The sequence below is a fragment of the Mauremys reevesii genome, linkage group 13 (assembly GCF_016161935.1).
Source record: "Mauremys reevesii isolate NIE-2019 linkage group 13, ASM1616193v1, whole genome shotgun sequence".
Taxonomy (NCBI): Eukaryota; Metazoa; Chordata; order Testudines; family Geoemydidae; genus Mauremys; species Mauremys reevesii.
In genome coordinates this window covers 10,513,550-10,522,340 of record NC_052635.1, presented here as the reverse complement: position 1 = coordinate 10,522,340, position 8,791 = coordinate 10,513,550, and the positions used below count along the sequence as shown (strand labels likewise).

The 8,791-nt window shown below is 46.0% G+C and overlaps 1 long non-coding RNA gene across 1 annotated transcript; it reads right to left on the bottom strand.

Moving 5' to 3' along the window:
* Window positions 1–6,056: 6,056 nt before the first annotated feature.
* On the bottom strand, window positions 6,057–7,321 carry LOC120379801. The gene is made up of 3 exons (XR_005587596.1): window positions 7,270–7,321; window positions 7,008–7,103; window positions 6,057–6,113 (listed from the first exon to the last, which is right to left on the bottom strand). It is a non-coding gene; the product is annotated as an uncharacterized LOC120379801 (long non-coding RNA).
* Between the last annotated feature and the right edge of the window lie 1,470 nt (window positions 7,322–8,791).

Here is an 8,791-nt window from a genome sequence, read left to right as displayed (position 1 = left end):
ACGGAGACATCTCAGCTCCTCCTCCGCTGACCCCAGGTTCATGGGCTGGCCTGGAGTGGAGAAAAGGAAAAAAAGTACTGTAACGACTAATGAAACTGAACCTCTACTGCATGGATATTCATACAGGAGGATCCATGTGCTAGGCTGTTATCAGCATAGTGTAAAACCTTGGCCCCATCAAAGTCAATGGCAAAACTCCTGTTGACTCTAATGGAGTCAGGATTACACCCTAAATGTCTGAAAGTTAACAGTAGTGGTATGTTATTGTGACTGATACAGGATTGAACAAGCACCATATTCAGCTTGGAGCAGCTTTCTGGGGGTGTCTGGTTTCAGTAGCCTCTCTGCTCTCAGTATTTACATCTAATCTCACATTCAAGTACAACTCATGCAGGTAGATGGGAGGTTCCAATGTAGAGGTGAATCCCTCCACCAAACTCTCATTGTAAAAGAGATGGGGCTGGACAAAACCTTCGGCAGGAAACCCAGGCTCATCCGTCACTTCTAAACAATGCTGGGATTTCTATGTTGTACACTCAAAGACTGGAGTCCCTTATTCTGTTTCTGAATCACCAACACTGTTTTTTAGAACTGATTAATAATAATTAGAAATAGGGTGACCAGATGTTCCGATTTTATAGGGACAGTCCCGATTTTGGGGTCTTTTTCTTATATAGGCTCATATTACCCCCCACCCCCGTCCTGCATGAGGTTCACATTTGCTGTCTGGTCTCCCTAATTGGAAATGGCCTTAAATGATAACCAAGATCTATCCCATTAGGTGAAAAGAATATCCTACTCCAGGGGTCGGCAACCTTTCAGAAATGCTGTGCCGAGTCTTCATTTATTTACTCAAATTTAAGGTTTCGCGTGCCAGTAAGACAATTTAACATTTTGAGAAGGTCTCTTTCTAGAAGTCTAGTTATATATTATAAACTATTGTTGTATGTAAAGTAAATAAGGCTTTTAAAATGTTTCAGAAGCTTCATTTAAAATTAAATTAAAATGCAGAGCCCCCCGGACTGGTGGCCAGCACCTGGGCAGTGTGAGTGCCACTGAAAATCAGCTTGAGTGCCACCTTCGGCCCCCGTGCCATAGATTGCCTACTCCTGTCCCACTCTTTCACAAAGGGGAAAATGGCCTACACTTACTCCAATAGCTTTGAATGCTCATGACAGAGGGCTGCTGCAAGAACTTTTTGTTTAAAGAATTATTCCAGGAAACCCCTCCAATACAGCCAGTGGCAGGGTAAAGAGAAGGAAAATGTTTAGTACCAAGGGCTTGTCTACATGGAGATAGTCAAGAAAGCTAATCCAAATTCATTTTCAAACTGCATTAGTTAAACTTCATTAAACACCTCTGGGGACACACTTATTTAGAATTAAAGGGGCCTTTTTCAGGTTAGTTTAATTCATGTAATTCACTAAAATTAAGAAGGGCCATTTTAATTCAGAATCAGAGCATCCACACGTGTTTAATGCCACTTTAAAATTTACACCTTTAGTTCATTTGGATTAACTCTCCTCAGTGTCCCTGTGTAGAGAAGCCCTAAGGAACTGAGCAGTTATCTACCTGGTGCAGACCATTTATTATTTGTACAGTTCCCAGAAGTGTGCTAGACTCTTTACACATCATAATCTTCTCTTCTAATGAGCTATTTACAAGATGCCCACCACTCTGTTATCTAAGTGCCAACAGACAGGACAGAAAGAACTAGACAGGCAGAAAAATTGACAATACAACAGTGAAAGAAGGTGAAGAATTACTTATACCTGCTAATGGTCTCCTCACCTTGTATACAGAGAAGGCAGCTGATACAGTCAACCACCCACTGACGAGATGTGGCCAGTGAATCACAGCTGTATGGTGCTATTGCTCCAATCAGAGATCCAAACTGATTAAAAGTTTCCTGAGTCTAATTAAAAAAGAATGAAGAATGAACATTCTCCAGCTGTACTAGACTTCACTTGCCATTTTTATTGTTGATACCAGTCAGCTCTGTGTTTTGGGGACCAGGGCACAGTATCTAGCTTGTGTGACTCATGAAGGACACCCCAACCCCGTCTCTGTTTGAACCAAAACAGATCAGAGAAAAGGCTTGCAGAGAACAATGAAGGGTTTGGGAGACACACCTAGAGGCCTCCTGAAAAGGGTGACAAGATTAAGACATCTCCATTTGCATACAGAATGAAGATCAGAGACAACTCCCCTAGCTTCAACTGCATTAAAGAAGGTATAGGGTATAGCATAAAGAATGAAGAACAGAGAACCGCACTGAACTCTGGGACCAGAAAGCAGGGACACACTGAATCATGGGAATCCCTGCTCCAGATGCTAATGAACCTATGCGTGCACACACCCAGCTCAGCAATTATCAGACCAATTCAAGTAATAAATCTTTGACTCATATCCCAAAATACTGAAGCAGCCTAGTTGCCTTGTGAGCTCCCTGGAAGAAAACAACACCCATAGCCAAGAGTGATCAGCTCCTATTGTCTAGCCTAAAGAAAACCCTTGAGCCATCAGTTTACCCATAAACAAATCTAGTGTTCTCCCTTGAACCATTGTATTTTCTCTACAAAACCCCTATGTATGCCCAGGTAAGGGTTCTGATGTATAGACCCAAACTCTTCATCATTTCCACTGGGATTCCATCTCCTGACTGATCGTGCTGGGGGCTCTGCCTGTCTCCAGCACTCAGGACCCTGAGCTACCACCATCACCTGGGAACCCTGACCAGTTCAAGCCTCATGGAGTGGGTGAGATCCATCTCTCTCTCTGTTTTCTTTCCTACCTCAGGTATTAACCTTTAAAATGTAGCTGTTATGTTTGTTTAGCCCTCCTGGTGTGGTTATCACTATGATTCAATCAATAACTGTTATGGTTCAGCTGGTTGCTTCTCTCTCTCTCTGAATTTTACTCTTTTGTGTTTTTAGCTTCCCCCATTTACTGTGCAGCGACGCTTCTAGTACCTAAGCTAAAGATCCCTGTAGTGCCCCAAAATACTGTGGGGTTTGCTCATCAAGTGGGTTACTACCAGTACAATTGTAATGTGAAAGTGTGATAGGAATGTGTTCAACTTGCGGCACATAAGTGGGGGCAGGGAGCAGCTGAAAGTGCTGCTGAACCCAGCCTGTTGAGACCAGGGGCGCATAAGGGTACCAGCTTGACAGTGCTGCTTAACCCAGCCCACTGAACACAGGGACCTATGAGGGGATCAGCTGGGGAGTGCTGATTGACTTGCTCTGCTAGTGTGGGTGTGGGCGCGTGCCCGTGCGCATGTTCGTCTAGTTCTAGTTATTAGCCCTGGGGAACCTAGTCCTGCAGGAAAGCTCCATTGGGAGGGGACTTGTGGAAGGAAGGAGTAGAACACACAAGTGACATAAGCAACACATTAATAGAATTACAGAACCGCCCCTCCCCCGCACAGAAAAGTAACCCTAATTAATGAGCCTCCCCAAAGTAACGGGCACGTCTGGTAACATTGTGCCCCTGATTCCTGTTCTGACCTGGGTAACGCACATTGGAAAATATAATCCCAATTGTACATACAAACAGATGGGGCCTAAATTAGCTGTTATCACTCAAAGAAGAGACCTCAGAGTCATTGTGTACAGTTCTCTGAAAGCATCTGCTCCACCTGCCGTCAAAAACGCTAACAACATGTTAGGAACCATTAGGAAGGGGATCGATAATAAGGCAGTAAATATGATTATGCCACTATAGAAATCTACAGGACCCCCACACCTTGAATACTGAGTGCAGTTTTGCTCATCTTATCTCAAAAAAGATATGTTAGAACTGGAAGAAATACAGAGAAGAGTAACAAAAATTATTAGGCGTATGGGACAACTTCTCGTACAAGGAGAGATTAAAAAGACAGGGACTTTTCAGCTAGGAAAAGAGACGACTAAGAGGGACTATGGTAGAGATCTATAAAATCATGACTGGTGTAGAGAAAGTCAATAAGGAAGTGTTATTTAGCCCTTCACATATCACAGGAACAAGGGGTCACCCAATGAAATTAATAGGCAGCAGGTTTAAAACAAAAAAAGGAAGCATTTTTTCACACAATGCAGTCAACCTGTGGAACTCATTTCCAGGGAGATGTTGTGAAGGCCAAAAGTATAAGTGGGTTCAAAAAAAATTAGATGAGTTCACAGAGCATAGGTCCATCTCTGGCTATTAGCTAACATGGTCAGGGATGCAACCCCATGATCTGGATGTCTCTAAACCTCTGACTGCCAGATGCTGGGGCTGAGACTGTCCAACAGGGGATGGTTCACTTGACAATTGCCTTGTTCTGTTCATTCCCTCTGATGCATCTGGCACCCACCACTGTCAGAAGACAGGATACTGGGTAGATGAACCATTCTTCTGGGGGATCCAGGATAGCCACTGTTATGGTTTATGTTCTTAGCTGATTACATAGAAATTCAGCTTTAGCATCCTGGGAGCATAAGAACCAAGAATGCATTTTTGTGACACTGGCAGACCAGTCAACCTGTGTATGACCCATAATAACTTAACAAGAGGCACTTCTGCTGTATCAAGACAGTTCACTTGCATGTGAATTTCAAAGAGATGTATTAGACTAGCAATCATCAACTCATTCAAAAATGAACAATAGATGCTAAGTGTACTTGTCTGTGATTATCTATACCTGGTTAGAAGTTTCACAATGTAACTAAATTAGCTTGTGGATGCTAATTCCCTTTCATGGCTTAATTGTCTTAATTATGTGTGCAAGGTGTTCAGTTAACCTTAAAATCAAAGATGTAAGACACTTCAGGAAACCAATCATTTCTACATTATCTTCAGCTTAACTTTCTGTGTTATAATGGAAGAATGGCTAATTACCTTATGTGAATGAATGTAACTAGTTTACTGTGTATGCACAGGAAATAGAAGATTATCTTCAAAGCAAAGTACAAGAGGCCATCTGCATTGGGGGAAGGGCCTTCTGTGACAATTTCTGTGAGGTAGGCTTGTCAGCCTGGTAGAATAGCTATAAAAGAGAAGGCTCGGGCCTGATCCTATCATCTCTAGTCTGCTTAAATGTTAAACAGGGACAGTGTAAGCCATAGGACAGAGATCTTCCAAATAATCATTTGGAAGAACCTGGAAAATGCCTGGAAAAACTAACAGACTTTACATCTAAGCTGCCTTTGGATTCTGATCTGTTGGGATGATTCCAGAGAGACTTTTACAAACCAGCAGTTTATTCCATCACTGTTGTGATCCTGAATTATGAACATTGAAAGTCACTTGTGGGGATATTGATCTTTTAACCATTTGTAACTCTCTTCTTTCTTTTAACAATAAATCTTAGATTTAGTTATTAAGGATTGGCTGACAGTGTGATATTTGGGGAAGACCTGAGATTCACATTGACCTGGGGATAAGCATCTGGTCCTTTATGATCAGTGAACCCCACATATGGCGAATCAGGTTTCCAGTAACCCCTCACTATATTAGACATAGAATATCAAGGTTGGAAAGGACCTCAGGAGGTCATCTAGTCCAACCCCTGGCTCAAAGCAGGACCAATCCCCAGACAGATTTTTACCCCAGTTCCCTAAATGGCCCCCTCAAGGATTGAACTCACAACCTGGGGTTTAGCAGGCCAATGCTCAAACCACTGAGCTATCCCTCCCCCCTCTTCCAAGACATGGATGTTTACATGGGAGCCAAGGTCTGGAATACCAAAAGAGGACCATGTTTGGCATCTTGTTAACTAGGGTGGAAGCTCTTTTGTTGTTGACTTGGTGAATCTAATGATAGAATAAGCCATCAGTTTGGGGGTTGTCTCCCTCTACTTCTTGCAGTCTGCCCACAGTGTGGTCACAGCATTGTTGTGTAAAACTCTCTCTTATGGAAGCAGAGGGATGTTCGTCACCTTGAGATCCCAGCTGCTGTCCTGGAAGAGTTTTTCATGCATTTGCGTTGAGTGTCAGTTCTGATGTAAGCAGGGCAGTCAGCTCAAGGAAGAGTACGGCTATACTCACTGTGCTATGAACTGTCTCTTGATAGACAGTCAGCAGCTGGGTGCTGGCCTGCAAGGCCCTCTCTCTCTCCCACTCCTTCCCTGAACTGAACCATGTCCTTAGGAGCTGTTGGTAGAGCAGAGGAATGGACAGAGTTAGTACCAGAAAATCCCTCCCAAAAGTTCCTCTTAAACAGGTTTAATTGTCACTAAAATCCCTCTCCAAAGCATCTGACCTCCATGTAGCAAAGGAATTACACCTATATCTAAGGGGCTCTTCCATTAGACAAGTCCCAGGGACCAGATTCACCTCTGGTGTACTGTAGCTCGATTGAAGCCAAAGGAGTTACACGAGAGATGAATCTGGGCCCGTGTATGTGATGTCTGCTGTAGACTGTCTGATGGGAGCTGTCTAGCACATTGCATGCTGTTTGATGTCTGCTGCTGTGGTCTGTTTCCTGGGCAACTTCTCCCACATTGAGTGGCAAAATGACAGAGAGGAGCATTTCTTTTTATTAATTTGAATAAGAGCAGAGAAGTTCCCCCAGCCGAGCTCCTTTTATAACTTCACTTTTATACTGAAGATGCATCAAACTCCCCACCCCTCAGCTCTTCACGATATTCTGTTCATGTCTGAGGAACAGCAAGTCTGCTCTGAATGAGTTTCCATACACAGGGCTTAACTCAATATTCATGAATTCCTCTTAGAAGAAGTGATCAGTTTCAACTGGTTCTCTTGGATTTGGCTACTGCAGTGGTGATTTTCTTGCCGCTCCAAGTAGTGTCAACAACACTATAAGAACTTGGTGCCAATCCAGCCCTGGCATAAAATGGCACAGCTTCCGTGGATTTCAATGGGGCACATGCCCGCTTATCCCAGGAAGAATTTGGTGCTCTCTCCCTAAAATTCACTCCGTTGTGGAAAATTCCTCCACAACTGAAGCTTGACCCCCTAAATCTCTGACTCTTCCCTGCTGTAACACAAGAAACAATCTCCACCATGGTTCAATGGTCTACTCACTTCAAACATTTCCTGGAACCAGTCTGCGGTTGGTGCTTCCTCCAGCAATGTCTCCATTAGCTTGCAAAGGGTTTCAAAGGACCTCACGTAGATTAACTGAAACCGGAAGAGAAGAAGTGAGGCTCAGTACAGATCATTTGTGTGTGGGGCCGGGAAAGCTAACCATAACCTTGCCAGGGAGGCCATGTGTGACTGCCATCACCCAGTGCCTGCGGGGCAGAAATACAGTGGATGGTGCCAGAGGAGAATTGTCGTCACGTACTTGTATATGCAGAGCATCCTTTGCTGTCTCACATTCCTCTTTCATCTTCTCCGAGGAGGAAGGGGAAATAAACTTTTGAAGCATTGATCAAGGAGTTCAAGGTTTTCCTCCATGGTCAGAGATGGTTTGAGTTTGCTGGCAGAAGAAAGATAGAGAGAAAAGTCATGCATTAGACTCAGTACCACCTCCAAGTGAAAGAAATGGGTCCAATGACTAGAGATTGTCCCAATCTAGAACCCCAAATGCGAACAACCCTTCACTTTGCACCTCTCTTAAGTATTGGCTCATCTAGAAGTAAAGCTAAAACATCAAGTCTCCTTTTTAGAGAAACCCACAAGCTTTCTTCCCCCTGCCAGCTAGCCAGACACCTCCCTCCCCATCTGAACCTCTGCTCCATTCAGGGGCGGCTCTAGGCACCAGCAAACCAAGCTGTTGCCTAGGGCGGCCAAATCTAGGGGGCGGCAGGCTGGGCCGGTGGACCTGCCGCAGTCATGCCTGCGGGAGGTGCACCGGGCCATGACGACCGGACCTGCCGCAGGCATGACTGCGGAGGGGGCGCTCGTCCCGCGGCTCGGCTGGACCTCCCGCAGGCATGACTGCGGCAGCTCAAGCGGAGCCGCCGGACCCGCGAACCGCAGCCGTGCCCGCGGGAGGTTCGCTGTTCCCGCGGCTCCGGTGGAGCTCCCGCAGTCATGCCTGCGGCAGGTCCGCTCGTCCCGGGGCTCCGGTGGACCTGCCGCGGGAGCTCAACCGGAGCCGCGGGAAGAGGGGACCCGCCGCGGGACCGAGGAAGGGCGGCGCAGCACACCGCGCTGCCTGGGGCAGCCTAATTTCTAGAGCCGCCCCTGGCTCCATTGTACTGCATGCCCCACCAACCTCCAAACTTGTGTCTTTCAAGCACAAACCCCCAAATGGACACATTCAAATCCTTAAGAATTAAAGTCCTGCTGGTGAGCAGCATGGAAGCCACACGGCCACGGCCAGAGGAGTCAGGGCGAATTGCCGCTGAAGACCCGGAGCAGAAGAAGCTCCGGGGGCCTGGGCCCCGTGAGAGTTTTCCAGGGCCCCCGGAGTGAAGGACCCCGCTCTAGGGGCCCTGAAAAAAACTCTCGTGGGGGCCTGGGGAAAATTGCCCCACTTGCCCTCCCCTCCCCCCGGGGAGGTCCTGGTGAGCCAAACCCTGCAGGCATTAAACTGCTCCCAAGCTGACACTCATGAATTAACAAATAAGAAGGCATCACAGTGCCAGGAAATATGGCAGAAAATAGCCTACCTCAGATGTCCAATGGCAAGAATTGCCTTGTAGCGAACTGGAGATGCCAGGGAATCCAGTGGTTCCTGTTTAATGAAGTCCTGAAATGCATGAAGAGGGACATCAAAAATGGGAAATGGATTTGAAAGGCAGAGAGGCCTTCCTCTCACACCCTGAAACAGGGCCATATGCCAGACCTGGAATAAACAGACGCCGTGCCCAGCAGGCTCTCTGCCTCAGCAATGGACCGTAGGGCCATCTGCAGGCTAT